Genomic DNA, 21,184 nt, shown 5'->3' with positions numbered 1-21,184 from the left:
CCTAAAGTTAGTTTGAGCCATTCATGAGGACCTATTCGTTCATACACATGGACATACGACCTGACCTATGACCTAACTTATTATTATTATTACTTTTTGGCGACAGAACTTTAACATTGTAAAAAGCTTCATATATATAACTTAAGATAATCACATTAGTATAAATGATGAGTTAAAATTCATATTAACTTCAAAGGAAATAAATAAATAAATGCAAATGAGATATTTCCAAATTAGTTTTTTAATTCGAGTTTCCATTGATGGCTTTGTTTTGGTTGTCGACCGCTTTTCCTTACTTGCATTTAAATGCGAATAATATAAAAGATAATGCCGTTGTATATGAAGTGTTAGATTTCTTCGGCGCAATCCTACATAGATGAAATCATATACATGGATTTAAAGTGCTCATAATATAATATATGAAATGAGAATAAAATATAATATCAAATTTTACATTTAAGATTTTAAAGTTTAGATCAAATGATAAGAACTAGAATCACAAATAGAAAACTAAAATCTATTAGAAAAATATTAATCTTTTTAGAAATTAGAAAATAAGGTTGGAAATTTTGATTTTCATGATTTAGACTTTGAAAGTTGTAAATAAGACATTGAAAAAATGAGACAATTAGAATTCTCAAAAAATCAATCATTTATTTGAGATTCAAATAGAGTGTTCACACTAAAAATATAGAATTAGGATCTATATTAAGTTGATATTTGAAATTTATCAAAAGACAAAATGAAGAGGAAATAAAAAGATCAAGCAAATACTTGCAGTTCTAAAGTCTAGTGCTTCGAAAGTGAAATTAAAGACTAGGAAATAGAAACACAAATCTTTAGAAATGTAGGAAATCATGAAATTGTTCATCAATACCTCAAGTTTTCGGTCTGCCCACAATAACTGGACAAGTATTGGGCCAAGCACTTGTCCTAACCCAAAATCCATTATGAGCTCAAATGTTGGACTTGTGGACCTAGGACTAGTCAGGTCCACCAGTCCACGTTTCAAAACACCTACCCCTAGCGGTAAGTTAGGATTAAAAGAATGATTGAGACAAAGAAAAAAGTTACTCCATCCTTATCAACTTTCTCTCTCTTCACTAAATCAGCAGAATAAGCCTCACTCTCTACTACTTTAGGAAAGACAAAATAGTGAGTAAAAATGAAGGTTATATTCTTAACAGTCAGATACGAATTGAGACGAAAGGCTAATGTTTCACCATTGCCGTCAACTTTCTCTCCCTTCAACAAATCGGAAACATGATTGAGATATCTGTAAAAAATGAATGCAATGTTTTTAGAAATCAAAGAATGATTGAGACGGAAAAATGTTTTTTTTAATAAAGACATGTCACTCAAAGTGACAGAACGGAAGAAATAACTTGTAGGATTTATTTTAAGTGTTTTTGAATAGAAATGCGTTTTTTTATTGAAACTGGACCATACTGGGCCAGTTTAAATGCTAAATCGGTGATAAGTGCGCAGGGAAACGCACTGAGCAGTGGGCGGACCAATCAGAAGCCGCGTTCGGGATTTGGTGCGTGACGCGCATGCATGGTTGTGGGTATAACGCATCACATGCAGCATGGTGCGCACCGCACGCACCGTGACGTGGACCAATAGGGTGCAAGGTGCAACATGGACCAATCACGTGCAAGGTCGCGGCGTGACGCACGACGGAGCGAAGTAGTGAAGTCAAAGAATGTTACGAAGTCAAAGGCACGACGACGTGGACCAATCACATTGCAGGTCGAACTCTAACCGTCGATGGATAATGCGTGCAGTTCACATGTGGTTGTGCCGCCGTGCACACCATACAGGACCCTCCACGTCATCACGTGTACCAACTCGAGCTCTTCGTGCAACCTGCATACGAAGCAAATGAAAGCAATATCTAACGGAAATCGGAAGGACGAGTTCAATTAACACATTTGATAAATAATGAGGTCAATTAACATATTTTTTATAAAAATTGTATGTTTTTAATTGATCTATCTCTACAATAAAATACAATTAATAAGAAAACATGTTTGTGAATTTAGTAAAGCATTTTTCACGCATTAATAAAAATATTTTTCATTTTATTTCATTTATTGTTGTAACAAAATCAATTTTTTATGAAACCAGCCCTTATTTGGCCAGTTCAAACTCTAATGGGTTGTTAAATGCACATGAAATACACGAAGAAGTGCGTGAGTCAATCAAAAGTCGGGATAGAATCATTGGTGTGTGACACCCACATACACAACTTTGTACACATCACAAACCATGTGTGGTACAACGCGTGTTAGTCCCATGTGTGACGCATTGAGTTACTCACTATGTGTGACGCAGTGAGTTAGTCCCATGTGTGGCATGTGTTACCAAAATAAGCAACTTAACCCTATTGTGTGCATTGCACACGTGGACCAATCAGCACACAGATCAAAGTCTAACCGTCGGTACAACGCGTGTATTTGACACGTATGTAGCTCCGCGCAGTCAAACCACACTGCTTTACCATGCAGCATGGACCGATGGCGGCTCTCCACTGCACCTGCATACAAACCGTCATAACCATATCAAAAGAACATCTTTCTCCAATTTCTGGCTATAAATGGGGGGGGGGGGGGGGATTAAGGTCTGCACTCATTCTTGATTTTTAAGAAAAATGAGAGGTTGCCTAGCCCCATAACCGACTCAAGAACTGCCTGGACCCATTCAGAGCACGTCTTGGACAGGAATGTTTGTCGATCCGTTCACATTTCCTTCACCAATTCTGAAGTGAAAACCGTTGGATTACACGTTATTCGTTATGTGAAATCACCTCAATTCAACTCCAAATCAGCTCTTGGTTGGTATTCCTAGGCTTTGTTAGCATTCAATTAACACTTATTTTAATTTTCAATTTGGTCAATTTCATAATTTTGTTCTATTTCAATTTTTCTTCTTAATTTCAAATTTTATTTTTTTTGAATTTCTATGGTTTTTATGACTCATTTATGAATGTATAAAATCTTGAAATGAATTAAAGCATTGATTAATAAAAACTAATACCATAATTATCTTAATTAGCAGTCTTAACGAAGATTTGTAAATTTAAGGTATTTTACAATATTTTCTGGATGAAGTTTGAAATAAAAATTAAAAACATATGTTTCTGATTCATAAATAAACAGTAAACACATCTTGATAAATAAACAATCATAAACCAATTAGATTTCAATTTTTTTGAAAATAATTTCATATTCTTTCATAAATCTAAAAACATTATTTAAACCATGTATTTTTAAGTTCATGTCGATAATCAATGTCACTTGTTTACCGCTGATATAAATTTCACAAGTGTAAAATAATTTTGACATAAAAGCAATCCTTTTTAGGGGATAATTAGGATTACTTGGAAAAGCTTACTAAGAATTGCTAAGTAATCAAAGGTTCGATTCTATTCGATTACTAAAAATACAAATTGATCATTTCAAGTTTCTGTTGATAAATAATAGAGTTAATTGTGTGAATCTGAATTTGAAAAGATTAGAATTTTATTTTCAATTTACAAGCATTTTCCATCTCCTATGTAGTTACAAATCATATCATCTAGGTTTTGATTTCTTCACCCTGATTCGATCAAAATTGAATATGATCACTCCATAGGGTTCGACCTCTTACTTAATCACTAAGGGATAAAACAACTTTTGTTGTATAGATTCGGAAAGCCTTAAATAATGACATTAAACACACATTTTTTGAGCCTATCACCTGCTAGCATGAGTGTCATGTCATCCCGGTGGAAAATGGGCCCCCTTTACCCTGAGAGAGGGGATAAGTGAGCAGGCGGGGGGGGGGGGGGGGGCGGGGAGACGTCAGTTTACTAATGAGAGACGAAGGGACAAGTTGTATAACGAGAGACGAAGGCAAGAAGAGGCAAAAACAGACCAAGGAAAAGATTAGGTGACTTTAGGATAAAGAGAAATACTTAGAAACATTAAATAAAATATAGAAAAGTTCCAAAATTTTGAACATAAATATCATTTAGTTTTAATTTTTTTTAAAAAATAATTCACCAAGTGAAATCTTATAAATAGTCATTTTAATATCAAGTATGCTTATAGTGAATTTATCTATTTTTGGTAAAAACCTCAAAGTAAAGTCATTTTAATATAGAGGTTGATTATAGTGAATCTATCTATTTTGGTAAAAAATACCTAAAATTCAGGATAACATGCATAAACATAGTTTATCTGTCCTCTACGATGCATGAATTTAGCATAATGCATTATGCTTATTTTCATGTTATAGCAGTCTTGTACAAGAAGATCAACATTCGTATAGAGTACATGGTTAAGAGTTTGGATATTGGGGCAAAGTTCTTTATGAATCTGATGGCGAGGACGCCAACACATCACCGTCGAATGCGTCGCCACGGTCAACCGGGGTTAACACGCCTGCTATGGACCCAACGGCATGGTCAACCAGAGTCAACACGCCTGCTATGGACCCAACGGCGAAGCCAACCGAAGTCAACCCACCATGGTCAACCAAAGTCAACACCAAAGTCAACACGCCGCAACCGTCGACAAGCACTTCTCCACCCGTGCACGTCCCTACGTGCGTCATGACACGACGCAAGAGGCAGATCCACAACTGCCCTTTGGCATGACCCGGTGCACGTCTTTAATTTCTCGTCTCTAATTTCTCGTCATTTTCTCTTTCCTCCAAGGCCTATATAGAGGCCTTTGTTTTCAAGAAACATTAGGCAGTCATAATTCAAGAATCGAGTTTTTGTTTAACTCTTCTTGGAGGACTGCCCAATCCTCAAACCCTAGCTGCTGCCGCCACCGTCGCCGCCTCCGTCACCGCCGCCGCCGCCACCTTTGTTGCATCCCGACGCCGACATCCTCTCTTCCACCCCTTCTCTTCCTCCTTCCTCTCCCTCCTCTCTCTTTTCTCTTTCTCTCTTCACGCCCAGGCCGCCCCTGCCAGGGCCACCCAAGGCCGCCCAGGCCGCCCCAAGAGAGCTGCCCCAGGTTGCCCAGGCCGTCCCTGCCAGGGCCGCCCAAGGACGCCCAGGCCGCCCCCAGGCAGCCCCTTCTAGGGCCGCCCAAGGATGCCCCAGACCGCCCCTGCCAGGGCTGCCCAAGGACGCCCCCCGGCCGCCCCAATAGGGCAGCCCCAAGCCGCCCCTGACAGCCCCTGCTAGGGCCGCCCAAGGTCAACCTCAGGTCGCCCCAACAGGGCACCCTAGGCCGCCCAGAACGTTGATCGCACCCGCCTATTCCGTCTGTGTTCGTTTGCACTATCCGTTCAACTCGCCCTCTGTCGGAATCTCACGCATCCGCACGCACCCAGAACGCCAAGAATTTCCCGCAATCTCTTCACGCACCACGGTGCTGAGGTACGCCCGAACTCTTTGGTGTCGAAGTGTTCTCCGCCCAGCATTTTCTCGAGAAGTTTCCTCTGCCGTTAGAATTAGATTTGAATTGGTTTTTCCACTTCTTCACTGTCTTTCTCGAGTGTTTCTTCGCGACGCGAATTCGGGTATTGATTTCGGTGCATAGGCATCGTCGTGGTGGGGGAAGACAGTACTCCCGCCCTCGATAAGGGTCGGAGCTGCACCACCAGATTTTCATCGGTTATAAAGTCCGAATACGACAGTGTGATTTCTGTGGCTGTTTTATCCCTCCAGTTTTCGATCCATCCCTAGCCATCCATCTTCCCGTAATCTGTCCCGTCAACCCAGTCATCCTTTCCTTCGTCGTCCATTCCTTAGTCGTCCATTCAGTAGTTGTCCTGCGTCAGAATCTCATGTACAAGCTAGCTTGGCAAGGCAGTCTCTAAGTTCCTTCTGTGTGTTTGGTAGCGATAGGTTCTTGATCACTTCTATCTTTGGTTTGTCCACCTCTATTTCATCCGTGATGACCCGGCACCACATTCTCCTCCATCAGAAAGTGGGATTTTTCCCAACTGAGCGCTATTTGTTTCTCCACGCAAATATGTAAATGCTTCTCAAGGTTATTTAAACAAGTATAAAAGGATGAACCTAATTTGACAACTCATCTATACATTTTGGAGGAAACCCACAGTCAATTGTGGAATTATAGCATTCTTGTAGCAATGGAAGGTACATTTGTTTAAAAGCAAATGTACCAACATGAAAAGTGGAGGTTCTTTTATCTTGAGAATTTTTATCATTTTTAATTTGATTATATCTGTATATTCATTGAGAAGCTAATAGAACTTCCTGATAAGTATTCGAGAATTGGGTATAAAGGGAAAGGCTAATGATCTTTATCATACTCTCCAACTAGAATCTACTCATATGTATAATTATTTCCTAAATTCATTTATTTTATATTTATTTCCTTAATTTTTATACTAAATGAATGATACTAACCCAAGGACAACCTGACATCATAAATAAAAAAAGATTATGCTATTTGAGATTATCATTTTTACTACATAGAGAAATTGTAGATTTAACCTTCTCTAGGGTTGTCTAAATAGTTTTGAATCTTCATCCATTAAATTCCTATATTCACAAGTATTTGCGAGTGTCCCTTTTGTATCTTGACACTACATGATACTGCTGATTTATTAGATGTTAATAACCTAGTTAATACAAGATATTTATTAGAAGTTAATAAGGACAAAATTATTGTAGGTGGAGCTTGTCTTGGACCTATGAACACAACTTTTAAATGAACGTTTAAGTTTTAAGTTTAATACCAATAGGAAAATTTCAAAATTGTCATTGTCTATATCTTCAGAATCAATAGAAAACATTCATTTCTTAGATAAAAACCAAAATCATCTTTTTTTATGAAATCAAGAAACCAAATATCCTCATTACTATCTTTTGGAGATTTCATAATGTTTGAAATAAGTAATTTAATAGTTGTTCCTTTATCCCATTCGATGATGGCTTTAGTTGTTTCTAAGACGGATCTCCTTGAGATAACGGGTGTATTGCTTATATTTCCTATTATTTTCATGTCTAGGACAACAAAATCTATTGGAAACTGGAAATTTTCAACTTTTATTATTATATATTCTGACTTTCCATGGGATTCCTTTAGGGATCTATCTTCTAGTATTTATATCTAACATTAAGGGTTCTAGATCTCTAAATGTTAACTGTGAACAAGAGAGGACGATTGTACTCCAATGAAGATTAAGAGATGAGACCATGCCTTTATATAAGCTAATTAGTGTAGAATTAGAGAGATTGACCCTATTAGGACAAGATAGAGAGATATAGAGATAGTGGATTAGGCCTAATGGGCCTTGTTTAACAGTCTTCCACAAGCTGGAGTATACTGACGTAGCAAGCTTGTATACCTGCATGTGCATGTGTGTGCGTGCTCATGTGGCGCACGTGAGGAGAGATATGGAGGGTACATGTGCACATTCAAACACCGAATACCATAGATATTGTATGGACATCTTAAATTAGTTATTTCTCCATGTGCGACTTATCTCATTGCGGCATATTATTGCGATGAAAGGCAAGTCCCTCTGCATTTAATCTTTATGCTATTTACCTGATATGTAGCGCATATTCTTATATATAAATATACTAAAACCCTAATTATCTTTTCTGACCTATCCCTCTGTGGACCGACACCCTTTCTCACCACTACACTTTCACAATGACTATATAACCATATATAAAATTGTCTTATCAATTGCGTTGTTTCCGGGGAGGATTTGTTTCAGCGGATTTAGTTAGGGTAGATGATCTTTGAACAAGAAACCACTCGAGATAGGTGAAGGTTCTTCAAACTCCTCAGACAACAACAAGATCAACAAAATGGAGTAGCAACACAACCCTTGTATGGAGGTGGAGCAAGACATGGGAAGGATGAAAAGAAGGGAATATTCAGACCCGTTAGAGAGTCAACCTTACACCCGAATTTCAGCTCCTGTAGCTGAAAATGTTTTATTTAGGATTGACCCTCACCTACTTCAAATTATTCCTACATTTTATGGACGTTTTAATGAAGATCCCTATGTTTATTTAAACGAATTAAAAAACATATACTCTACCTACAACTATGTAGGCGTTAGCTAAGATAGCCTTAAAAGGAACTTATTTCCGTATACACTTAAAAACAAGGATAAAGATGGGATTAAATTATGTGGGCAAGAATTCACATCTTGGAGTGACATAGAAATTTTTTTTCTTAGAAAATTCTATTCCTTTGGTAAAACTACTTTTATTAGAAGAGCGATTAAGGATTTGTCTCAAGGAATCGACAAATTAATTGAAGCATGGGAATGATTTATGTCCCTAATTTGGAAATGCCCCTATCATGGAATACCTCAATTGGAATAAGCTCAGACATTTTATAGAGTTTTAAATGATTCAGAGAGAAATTTAATTGATGTGACTAGTGGGGGGAGTCTTTGTGGATGCTTATGATAATGATGCATTACCCTTTATTGAAAATTTAGTATAAGATGGGCTTATCAACATAGTTTTTCACATAATAGTAGGAATGTGCTTCCTATGAAAGGGAGAATTGATGTTAGTAAAGTAGAACCTGAAATTAGGTTTGAGAAAGAAGAAAGGGATATTGGGATGATGGGGATAGTTGTAGAAGAAATATCTCAACAATTTAAGAGCCTTATGCAAGGAGGATCATCCCACACTCCACCCTTTGAGCCAATTAATACACCTTATTTATATTGTTATTTTCATTATTCTAACAATCATGGAGAGGATTCCTGTGCTATAATGGAGCAAGTTCATGATTTTGGAAGGCAACAAGGGCCTAAACAAAATTGCAACCCCAACGGAAGCTTTCGGGGAAACAATTATAGTAAAGGAGGAAATGCACCATTCCAAGGCCAAGGGGAGTGCAACTATCAACCAAGACCCTACGAACAGCAAACTCCCTCTTACTATAAACATTTTAGTCCTCCAAATTGTGCTCATCAAACTATTGATACTCTCAATGACCTTTTTAGGGAATTACGGGAGAACAAGAAAAATTAGCACATCCACTAGGAACAAAATGCTCATCCACTAGGAAGACTAAGCGAGTCCAACTATCCGAGAATATTTGTTCAGTCCCTTTGAATGAAATTCCTAGGAAAAAGAGAGACCCTGGAGAACCCTTAATACAAATTGTTATAGAAGGCATATCATTTAATAGACCCCTTCTAGGTTCAGGACAAAGCATTAACGTTATACCCAAGGCTCTCTATGATAAGTTTAGGATTGGAAATTTATATCCTTTAATGATGGAACTCCAACAAGCGGATGGATCAATCAAATCACCTCATGGTAGACTTGAAAATGTGGTCTTAAAATTTAAAAGTTTCCTTTCCCTGTATAAGTTATCATAATAGATATGAAGATCACAGTAAAATTAACTATTATATTTGGAATGCCTTTTCTAGCTACCGCCAAAGCCAATACACATTGGAATGAAGAAATAATCTTACTTAGGGTGGGAGATAAAATTATTCAATTACCTATTTATTCTACTTTAAAAGGTCTTAACGACACAGAGAGACCTTTGTTTTCTAAGTTTAGAACCATCTTCCCAACCCATAAGGGTTAGTACTCTATCTTCCATTGAATATGCTAAACTAATTAAAAAATAGGAGAACCATCTTCCCAACCCCTAAGGATAAGAAACCTTCTTTAGATACAGAATAAAATAATTCCTTGAAAAAAAACCAAAGACTTTATAATATCATGTGGGATGGAGGGTACAACGTTTCAAAATGTTGTTATAGATTTAGCTTCTTACACAAGTGTAATGCCATTACATATGTTAGAATGCTATCCTATAGGAAATCTAACACCCTCGTCACAAAATGTTTTATTTTTATTATGTAGGCCCGATAGGAGATCATGGAATGATCAAGGATTTTGGTGTTAATATTGAAGGATGTTGATTCAAATCCAATATTTTGATAATTGAATGAAAATCTAGAGAATCACCCTTAATTTTAGGAAGGAAATCTCTTTAGGAAGCTAGGGCCGTTATGGATTTTGAGGAAGAAAATTTGATCATTAAAAACCATGATAAGATGGTAATTATTAAGGTATTAAGCCTTTCCCATACCAGTAGTGTTTATTTCAAAATCAATGAAAATATGGGAAACGTGGTTGATAGAATAAGTCCCATAGAATCCCAATCTATCATGAGAAAGGGCTCCTCACAACCTCCTAATAAGCTACAATCTAGAATTCAGGATAAACCATCTTGACTAATACCTGAATTAGGGTAGTTTTCTGTTCAAGTAGTTAACCGACACTTGAAAAATAACCACAAGTGATCAAGGAAAAATGAGATTGGACGAGGATGAAATTAAAGATATCCCCAATGCATCTGTAAATCAGAACCTTGTACATGATCCTATATCCATGCCAAGTAAGAAAAAGAGAATAAAATCTAAGGGCATACTGAAACATAGGACACATGAGTATCTAGGAAACTGATGGCAAGGACGCCAACACATCACCGTCGAACGCATCGCCACGGTCAACCGGAGTCAACACGCCTGCTATGGACCCAATGGCAAAGTCAACCAAAGTCAACCCGCCACGGTCAACCAAAGTCAACACCAAAGTCAACACGCCGCAGCCGTCGACAAGCACGTCTCCACCCTTGCACGTCCCTACGCGCGTCATGACACGATGCCACAGGCAGATCCACAACTGCCCTTTGGCGTGATACAGCGCACGTCTTTACTTTCTTGTCTCTAATTTCTCATCATTTTATCCTTCCTCCAAGGCCTATATGTAAGCCATTATTTTCAAAAACCATTAGGCAGTCATAATTTCAAGAATTGAGTTTTGTTTAACTCTTCTTGGAGGACTGCCCAGCCTCCCCTATCCCTCTTAACCCTAGCCGTCGCCGCCGCCGCCGCCGTCAGCGCGTCGCCGGCCTATCACCTCTCTTCCATCCTCTTCGCTTCTCTCTCTCTCTCTTGCCTTCCCAGGGTAGCAACCCAGGCCGCCTAGGGCATCCCGCTGCAGGCCGCCCAAGGCTGCACCCCAGGCCGCCCAGGGCATCCCGCCTCGGGCCGGCCAAGGCACCACCCCAGGCCGCTTAGGGCATCCCGCCGCAGGCCACCCAAGGCTGCACCCCAGGCCGCCTAGGGCATCCCGCCGTAGGCCGCCCAAGGGTGCACCCCAGGCCGCCCAGGGCACCCCGCCGCAGGCCGCCCACGGCTGCACCCCAGGCCGCCCAGGGCATCTCGCCCCAGGCCGCCTAGGGCAGCCTGCCCCGGGCCGCCCAAGGCGCCACCCCAGGCTGCCTAGGGTCCCCCCGTGCACGCCGCATTTCTGTCACCCGCGCTTCCGGACATCCTCCAGGCCTCTTACGGCGGTGCATACCGTTTAGGTTTCGGGGCGCTGCCCCGAACCCCGCAAGGGGGCGACTCCCCCCTTGACCCCCGCCAACTGACCGCGTAGTTGGATACGCAACACCCTGTCATAGCGCTCGTCAGTCGTCCCGCCAACGACTCCCACGCCCAAGCACTCTGACCTTTGAGCAACCAGGCCGAGTCTCACCCAGGGTCATTCAACACCCCAAACCTCCAGATCCCGTCGTCCAGTGGGCCTCTCAACGCCCGGATTCGTCCAGCTTCGTCATGATCAGAATTTCCCGCATCCTCTTCACACACTACGGTGCCGAGGTACGCCTGAACTCTTTGGTGTCGAAGTGTTCTCCGTTCAGTATTTTCCCGAGAAGTTTCCACCGCCGTCAGAATTAGATTTGGTTTGGATTTTATGTTTCTTCTCTCTCTTTCTCGAGTGTATCCTTGTGACACAAATTCGGATATTGATTTCAGTGCTTAGGCATCGTCGCGGTGGGGGAAGACAGTACTCCCGCCCTCAGGAAGGGTCGGAGCTGCACCACCATATTTTCATCGATTTTAAATTCCATATCCGTTCATGTGATTTCTGTGGCTGTTTTATCCCTCGTCGTGCCTCTACCCGTGGTTTGCCCCGTCAACCCAATTGCCTATTCCTTCGTCGTCCACTCCCTAGTCGATCACTCCGTAGTTGTCCTACGTCAGAAACAATGTGAAAAATGAACATATACAATGGGTCCCTAGACGACATACACCGACTAGAGCACAAGTATATCAAAATCCAAAGCCAAACAAATACATACGGATTCCACAATCTATACTGAGTCAATTTAAAACATTGTTCCCTAAAGAACTATGCATTCCTAAATCCATAGGAGACTCATTTTTAAAGCCTTACATACCCATATTCGTTTGAATGAGGTGCGACGGGCAATACAGCCAGTTGGGGTTGGTTGCTGGGGGCAGCCATAGAGGTGGTGAGGGGCAACTGTGGGGAAGCTGAGGGCACCTAAAGACGCAATCCTAGAGGCGGGTGAAAGGCGACCGAAGGAGGCGACCAAAGGGTGCCTGGGTTGGCAGCCTAAGCGCGGCCGTTGAGATGGCCATTAGGGCATCCAAAGGGAGACTCTCGGCGGCTATAGGGTTTGCTGGGGTTGACCGAGAGAGTGGTTGTCAGATGGCCGAGGGGCAACCTTCGGAGAGCGGGCTCAAGTCGGTCGTGGGCTGGTAGCCTCTGGTTGACGACGGGGTGGCGGCCTCTGGTCCGTCGTGAGGTGGTGTGATGGCGCACACCATCAAGGATCATCATCGACGTCATCTGCGCCCTGTGCCCGCGACGTTGAAGACCGGGTGATCTTGCTCTAGTTATCTTCCTCGCTTTCCGTTATCTTTCTTTCTTGTTTTGTTTTATCCCGCGTCATTCATTGAGGCGACGCACTCGCGACGCACTCAATGTTTCGTCGCACTCGCGACACACTCAATGTTTTGTCGCACTCGCGACGGTCGTGTTTCGTTGCTTTTCCGTTGAGGGGATGGATCTCTATCCACCCCCATCCCCCCTTGTTTCTTCCCCTTGACTCCTCTTCATTCCCCACCCCTATTTCCTCTTAGTTAGTGTCTTGTGTTTGTTAAGGGGAGCCCATTTATAAGGGCTCCCCAATCGGACCCGTTATGGCCCACTTAGGGCCCAGCTCTTCTCCCCGTTATAAGGGAAGAGAGGGCGCCCTAGGGTTCTCAGACCAGTTTTTTTCATTGAGGCATTTTATCGAACAGAAGGCTGGTCTCGTTCCTCGCTTTGAGAAGAATAGAAAGAAGAGGGAAGAAGAAGGAGAAGGGAGAGGAAGAAGAGGGAAGAAGAAGAAGAGGGAGAGGAGGAAGGGGAGGAACCACCGCCTCGCCACATTCGTGTGCCGCCCCGAGTGCCGCCCGCGTGCTCGCCGCCCGCCGCCGCACGCGCGCCCACGCTGCCGCCGCTGCACGCCGCGCTGCCACGCTGCCGCGCCGCCGCCGCGCGCCACTGCGCCGCTGCGCGCCGCGCCACTGCCGCGCGCGCCGCGCGCGCCACTGCCGCGCCGCCGCTGCGCTGCCCGCCGCTGCGCGCCCACCGCCGCGCCGCGTGCGCCGCTAAGCCGCCGCGCCAGCCGCCGCACCGCCCCATCATGCCGCCTACCGCCGCATAGCCGTGCTGTCGCCCTGCTCACGGCCTCGCCAAGCTTTCCGTCTCGCTCCGCGCTCACCGTGACCGTTGCCCTGACCCTGGCAACCGTGTTGCCGTGCTCGCGACGTCGCCCTGCCGCGCTGCCCGCCGGCGTCCACACTGCTCGGCACCGCTTTGTGCCGCCCCACGCGCACCGCCAACTATGCCCGAAAGGCGCTCCGATGCCTAAACCCTCGATGACCGAACTTTACAAGCCGCTCGGGCACCTTCGCGGCACGTCGAGTCGCCGTGACCTCTCCGGCACCCATTATCCAAACCGTTCCGACATCGGCCATCGACGAGTCACTGCACTACGAGCCCGTCATCGAGGTACGTCGTACTCTCCGACGCCCGTTTATTTATCCCTTGTAGTGTAGTTTCGTTTCGACTCCACCACTTGGGCTAGGTAGGTGAGCGTGGTAAAACGAGAGAAAACTACGTTCCGAGTGTCTTACCGGTGCAGACGAGTACGTCCGTTACGTGCGAGCCCAACGGACAGAGTCTTTGTCACGCCGCGCGTCCGTTATGCGAGACGCCTTTGTCACTCTAACGAGGTTCGAGAGGCCCCCGTCGCCGTCACCCGACGACTCTCGTCCAAGCTTGGAGCTCGGCACCTCCCTCGAGTCGGAGCCTGCACGTAACACACGTAGGGCATTCATCCCCGTAGTTACATAGCCGTTAGGGTATCGTCGGACGACAACACCGCTGCTCCCGATACGTATCATTTATCGTCGCCGAGCCATCATACTCGGTGACGACGGGACGACGTTCTAGACATACGTCCTGCATCATGGTGGCTTCCGATTGACCGTAGGTTGCGGCGGGTTTTCGTCGGCCACTAGGCACAATGGCCTAAGATCAGCTACGAGGGCTGCGGCCTCAAGTCAACGTGAGAGGGGCAATGATAAATCCAAAATGATAGTAATATATATGTGCAATTCTAGCTAATTTATCTACTTCTTTATCTTTATCTGAATATATTATCAACATTTTTGTTAAGTTGTGAAAAATCATGAAATAAAATCACCTTTTTCTAATTTGGAGTTAATTATTATCATTTGTGGGACTAACCCCACTTAACTCAATGAGTTAAGTGGAATGAATCTCACTCTCTTCTTAGTTGATGTGGAAGATGCAGGAATTAGGTGAAACTTTAATGAATAAAGGGGATATTTAAATGAAGAGGAAGATATTTGGAACAGAGGAGTAGGCTCAGCCACAACCTTGGGCCAAGGAAGAAGGCCCAAAGCAAGACAGTTGGCTCTAGTCTAAAGGCCCATTAAGGAAGCTCCACTAAACCCACCATGAGAGGCATGTTGGGCCAAAGAAAGGAGGGCAAGGGGAAGGTCCATTCATGATTATTTATGGACATTTCAGGGGCTTAAATGCTGATTGGAGGACAACCTTGGGCGTGGATCCAAGCCAGAGAAAAAGATCCAGCCATTCAATCCACAAACATCCAAGTGTGGAGACTTAAAGATAGCACCTTTAATGCTAATTAAGGAAAAAAACCTTGAACGTCCAGGGGGTATTTCAAAGGTCTCAATGCTGATTGGAGGACCATAATGAACATGGATTATGACCCTGAAAAGAAGATCTGGTCATCCATTGTATTAAAAATCCAATGGCTCTCATTTGCTCTCTCTCCCTATATAAACCCCTTCACCCTACTGTAATATTCATCTTGTGATTCAATCCAAAGTAATGTTTGGTGGCCTAAGTGCAATTGAGTCATAGATCCATTCACCTCAGTGAGTGCCAGGCTGAGCAGGAAGCATCTAGGGCTGAAGAAGCTGGTGGAAAGGAGAAGTCCCTTGGACCTTATCGGGTGTGACAAAGAGGTTACCTTCTTATTTCTCCTTTTTCACTCTTTTATGTTTGTCTTTTGTCTTTTGGTTAGTCTTATATCAGCTAGCTAATATCCAGAAGGTTCCAATGCATCCAACCTCGCTCTAAAATTCATTCTAGAACTCATTCTAGAGTGAATTTAGTGAAGTTCATTTTTTCTCTCTCCTCCACCAAGCCACTTTCCCCATTTGGCATCCTGACTTAGCCAAATTTTGACCAAGTCCAGAGCGCCAGACTGTTTCATTTCCTATTTTTTTTTGGCTTTAAAATACTCCTAAAAAATCTCAAAAAATTATTTTCTGCCTACTAATATTATTATAATATTATAATAATATTTTTTAACTTTCTTTGTTTTATATTTTTATTTAGTTAGTTATTTATCTTCATATGTAGTAAACCTACTTCTAAAATTATTAAAAAATATATAACTAAAGCACAAATTCTTAAGGAAAAACCCTTGCTCCCTGTGGATCGACCCTTACTCTCCGTACGCTAGTAAGGTTATTATAAGTTTTTGTTGTTTTAATTCGGATAAACCAAGGACACTAATTAGTGAAGTTAGCTCATCACTAATTACCACAAAATCTGAAATATCAGGCGATGGTCATGGGAGTCTAGGGCAGCGTCTTGTTGGCAGCCATGAGCACCTACGCCGGTCGCGGGTGGACTGGGTAGCTGAGCGTTGCCCCTGTTCGGTTCTATAGAGGCCTAGATCTGGATGAAGAAAACAAATGGTGCGCAGCGGAAGACTTTTTGAGAATCGAACGTCATGGACAAAAACCATTAAATGATGTACCTTTTTACAGATTGCATTCGTGATTTCTTCAATCCTGGAGCGAGACGAGTCGAGCTGCTCAAGTGTGCAGCCTCTAGATGTATCCACGCGGTCCTCAACGCGTTGGATCTCCTTCTTCTCATTGACGAGCCCCGTTCTTTCTCCGTCGGCGTCGTTACGTCATCCCGATCACATCAGGGATTGAGAGGGGGTGCAGAAGAGTGGGGAAGAAGGGGAAAGGCCCCTGAACAATTCTGGCCTGGGTGAATTTTGTTCAGGGCCTTCCCCTATTTATATTAAGTGGGTAATTTTCATAAAACCCCCAAAACTTAAGAACTTCTTCCAACGTCCAAAAGACCATTTGCGTGTGACCCTCTAGGCCCATGTATCAGTCTAGTTAACGACTCCAGCGGCCCAATACCCTTTATTGGCCTTCCAAATTAATTAACTATATCATCATATAGATTAATTAATGTCGGATCGATTTAACCCAATCGATAGGTCGAGACTCCGACACGTGGGGTGCCAAGCTACACCTCGTGTCCTAGAAGATACAAAGGAGTGTGTATCGACTCACTCATGGAACCTGTTCATCATCAGTTACTGTGTATGTATAATCCCTCATTCACTTGACGCTCCTTGGATGACTTAGGGTATGGTCAATTGTCAAACCCTAATCGATCATCGGAGTTAGTACTGATGCATTCGGAAATCATCGGAAAACTCTTCTTCGATATTTCACTGCCTTGGCCAAGGACTTCATTGCATCGTCTTCCTTGAACTGTCACCTCTTATACTGAGGGTGGACGATCCCATCTTGACCACTCAATCGCCTTCGTGTACTTCTTGATGCACCCGAACTAAGACCGTTTAGAATCCCATGATTAGAGACTCATTGGCCATAGCCAAAGTACAACCGCCCGTCCACAAGACGTCTTTGGTGTCTCAGGTCTAAGGACCACTTACACAACCGTGACGTGAATCGACCTGATTGACAGTCAGGTACAATACCATACAGAGATTCATACGGATCAATTCAGTGAACTCTTTCAACTAAAGAGCATCCACTATCTATCCTTAATGTCTCCACACTAACGACTACGGGGCCGGCCATACTCATCATATGAGTGTGGCTAGATAGTGATATTCTATCCGGATCCCTAAATGTCCTTCTAGTGTATCCTTTGAATAGGAATGCTTAGAACACATGCTTCTATGGATTTGGAGAGTAGTTACCTTATTGACCTATCTCTATAGATCGGTATTCTCAATACATAGGTTACTTCTCCAAAATCTTTTCATCGAGAAGATATTTGACAATCATTCTTTTCTAGAGTATAACATTCCTACATCTCAATGAGTAGAATGTACTATACACAAAGAATATGATAATTATGATAAATACGTCGATAAAAAAATCGTGGATGGGTAGTGATCATAAATCCCTAGTATGGGCCATGCCTAGCTCTCTCCGTAGCGTGCTAAACCGATCTTCACTTAAAGGTTTAGTGAAGATGTCTGTAACTTGCTGTTCAGTAGCTATGAAGTGAAGATCAATGTCACCTCTACTTATATGATCTTTAATGAAATGATGCTTCACTTCAATGTGCTTCGTTCTTGAATGCATGATGGGGTTTTTGGCCAAGTTAATGGCACTTGTATTGTCGCACATTATGGGTATTTTGTTTAGGGTCACTCCATAGTCTTCTAGGTGTTGTTTAGCCCATAGAGTTTGAGCACAACATAGTCCACTTGCTATATATTCAACTTCAGCTGTGGATAAAGCAATTGAGTTTTGCTTTTTAGATGTCCATGATATTAGACATCCCCCGAGAAAGGCACAAGTGCCACTTGTGCTTTTCCTATCAACTTTGCATCCTGCAAAGTCTGAATCACAAAAGTTGACCAATGTGAAATCTTGATTCTTAGGGTTCCAAATTCCTAAATCAGTCGTCCCTTTGAGATACCGTAGTATTCTCTTCACTGCTTTCAGATGTGATTCTTTGGGATCACTTTGAAATCTAACACAAAGACATACACTAGAAAGTATGTCTGGTCGGCTAGCTGTCAAGTATAGTAGGGATCCAATCATTCTTCTATACATTCGTTGGTCAATAGGTTGACCAATGATGTCTATGTCCAGCTTAGTGCTTGGACTCATGGGAGTGCATTTGGCTTGATAATCTTCTACTTGGAACTTTTTCAAAAGTTCCTTTGTGTACTTCTCTTGGAATATAAATGTGCCATTTTGCTTCTGTAGAATTTGAAGTCCAAGGAAATAGCTTAGTTCCCCCATTAGACTCATCTGGAATTCATTTTGCATAAGCTGTGAAAATGCTTTGCATAAGTTGGGATTCGTAAATCCAAATATAATAGAATCAACGTAGATTTGGACTAATATCAAGTCCTTTCCCTCTCTCTTAATAAATAGAGTAGTATCTCCACTACCTCTCTTGTAGCCATGCGAAGTTAGGTATGTACTCAACTTCTCATACCAGGCTCTAGGTGCTTGCTTAAGACCATAGAGGGCTTTATGTAGCTTTAGGACCTAGTCAGGTTTATCTAGATCTTTAAAACCAGGCGGTTGGTTCACATATACGTCTTCCTTAATCTCTCCATTGATAAAGGCACTCTTTACATCCATTTGGAATAATTTAAAATTATTGGCACATACGAAGGCCAATAATATCCTAATGGCGTCAAGTCTTGCCACTGGAGCGTATGTCTCCTCATAATCGATCCTTCGATTTAGACATACCCTTGAACAACAAGCCTTGCCTTATTTCCACTGATTTCTCCTCTTTCATTCAACTTATTCTTAAGCACCCACTTAGTGCCTATGACATTCTTACCCTTAGGTCTTGGTACTAGCTCCCAAACCTTATTCCTCTCGAATTGGGCTACCTCCTCAGGCATAGCATTTACCCAATCCGGATCGTTTAAAGCCTCATCCACTTTCATTGGCTCAACTTGAGATGTAAAGGCTACATCTACATTGTCTCTAAAGGTGGATCGAGTTCTAATTCTATCTAGAAGACTGCCAAGACTATTCTCTCGTGGGTGGTCCTTAGCTAGTCATATTTTTCTTAGTTTCTCTCTAAGTTCAATCATCTCTTGATCTACTTCCTCCTCCTTATCATCATGTTCTCTAAAATCTGTAATTCTCTCTCTCTCACTAATCTCTTCATTTATCGTCATCTCCTCCTCATTATTATCATTATCTTCTAAACCATCAATCACGTCATCTTCTTCGGCCTCTTTAAATTCCACAAATTTAACATGAATAGATTCTTCAACTTTTCTTCAAGCCATGTTATACACACGATAGGCTCTTGATGTCTCTAAATATCTGACTAGAATCCCCTCATGACTAGATGGATCAATGATGGCGCAGCACGCGAGGAGCCACCGTCGTCACCGAGCCCGCCACCGTCATCACCGAGACCGCCACCGACACGTGTCCAGCCGACACGACGAGCCACCACAGCGACGCGCGACCCCGAGTTCAGGTACTCAGCATGAAGTATGCGCCATTCTCTTCGTCGGATTTATCCATTTCTATCTCCTTTTGTTTCCTTATCGATGTAGTGAGGGGAAGGCCCATATGAGGACACCTTCCCCTCCCAGCCCTGCTAATGGGCCAGTTTTTCCCTTTTCCTTCTTCATTTTATCTCTTTTTCTTATGTTGTTATGGGGGCCCATCTTCACCATCCTATATAAGGTGGGGGTGGGCGCCCAAAGAACTTACTCTTGAATTTTCTACCAAGTCATAACGTTTTTAGAAGTTGAAGAGTCACGTACGTGAGAGGAGGAAGAAGAAGAAAGAAGAAGAAGAAAGAAGAAGAAGAAGAAGAAGAAGAAGAAGAAGAAGAGGAGGAAGGAAGAGGGAGAGGAAGAGGAGGAAGAAGAGAAGAAGAGAAAGAGAGAGGAGGAGAGGATCGCCGCCACCCGCACTGCTGTTCTGCCTCCGCAACGCCGCCCGCAGCTCCGGTCAACGTCATCCTACACTGCCGCTGCCGCTCCGACCGCCACTGCCCTGCACCGCCGCTGCTCCGCGCTGCCGTCCTGTCTCCGCCGCCGCCCACAGCCCCGGCCGCCGCTGCCCCGCACTGCCACCCGCAGCTCCGGCCGCCGCTACCCCGCGCTGCTGACCTGTCTCCATTGTCGCTCGCAGCCCCGACCACTGCTGCCCCGCACCGCCTCCTGTAGCTCCCGCCGCCGCTACCCCGCGCTGTCGACCTGTCTCCGCCGCCGCCCGCAGCCCCGGCCACTACTGCCCCGCACCGCCACCCGCAGCTTCGGCCGCCGCTACCCTGCGCTGCTGTCCTGTCTCCGCCGCCGCCCGCAGCTCCAACTGCCATTGTCCCGCACCGCCGCCGCAGCTCCGGTCACCGCCGCCCCGCACCGTCGCCCGCAGCTCGGGTCAACATAGTCCCGCACCGCCGCCGTAGCTCCACTCACCGCTGCCCCACTCTGCCATCCTGTCTCCACTGCCGCCCGCAGCACCGGTCTCTGACCCCCTGTTCTGCCACGCCGTCCTGGCCGCTGCTGCAACGACCAAGCCGCTGGCTCGTACGTACACGGTCTGGGAGGTCCTCGGTCTGACGAGCCAACTGCCCGCCCGACGACCGTCCTGCTCACCCCTTCCACCTGGTTCTACTGCCGCTGCCTAGCTACGGAGCCCGCCCGGTGTTGACCGCCCATCCTGCTGCTCGACCGGTTGTAGTTCACTTCCACCACCCTGTTCAACCGACATCCGCTGCTACCACCCTGACCGCTCGGTCCCCACTGCTACTACCTACCGCCGTCGTCGACTGAGCTCACCGAACGGCCCCTGTGTGCCAATGGTCTTGCGCTACGACGCCCACACCACGTCTGTCCGCCCCCGCATCATCCAGACATCGGCATCACCAACCTCCTATTTATCTCCGGGTTCTCCTCCGATTCGTGATATCCGTCGCCAGCGCGACGAAGGTACTCCCCTATCCCTGCCCTTTAAGTCTCTTACGTCCTTCAGTGCTCTTTCGATTTGCCTTCTCTGCGCT

The sequence above is a fragment of the Wolffia australiana genome, chromosome 9 (genome assembly GCF_029677425.1).
Source record: "Wolffia australiana isolate 7733 chromosome 9, ASM2967742v1".
Classification (NCBI taxonomy): domain Eukaryota; kingdom Viridiplantae; phylum Streptophyta; class Magnoliopsida; order Alismatales; family Araceae; genus Wolffia; species Wolffia australiana.
This window is presented reverse-complemented; position numbering follows the sequence as displayed.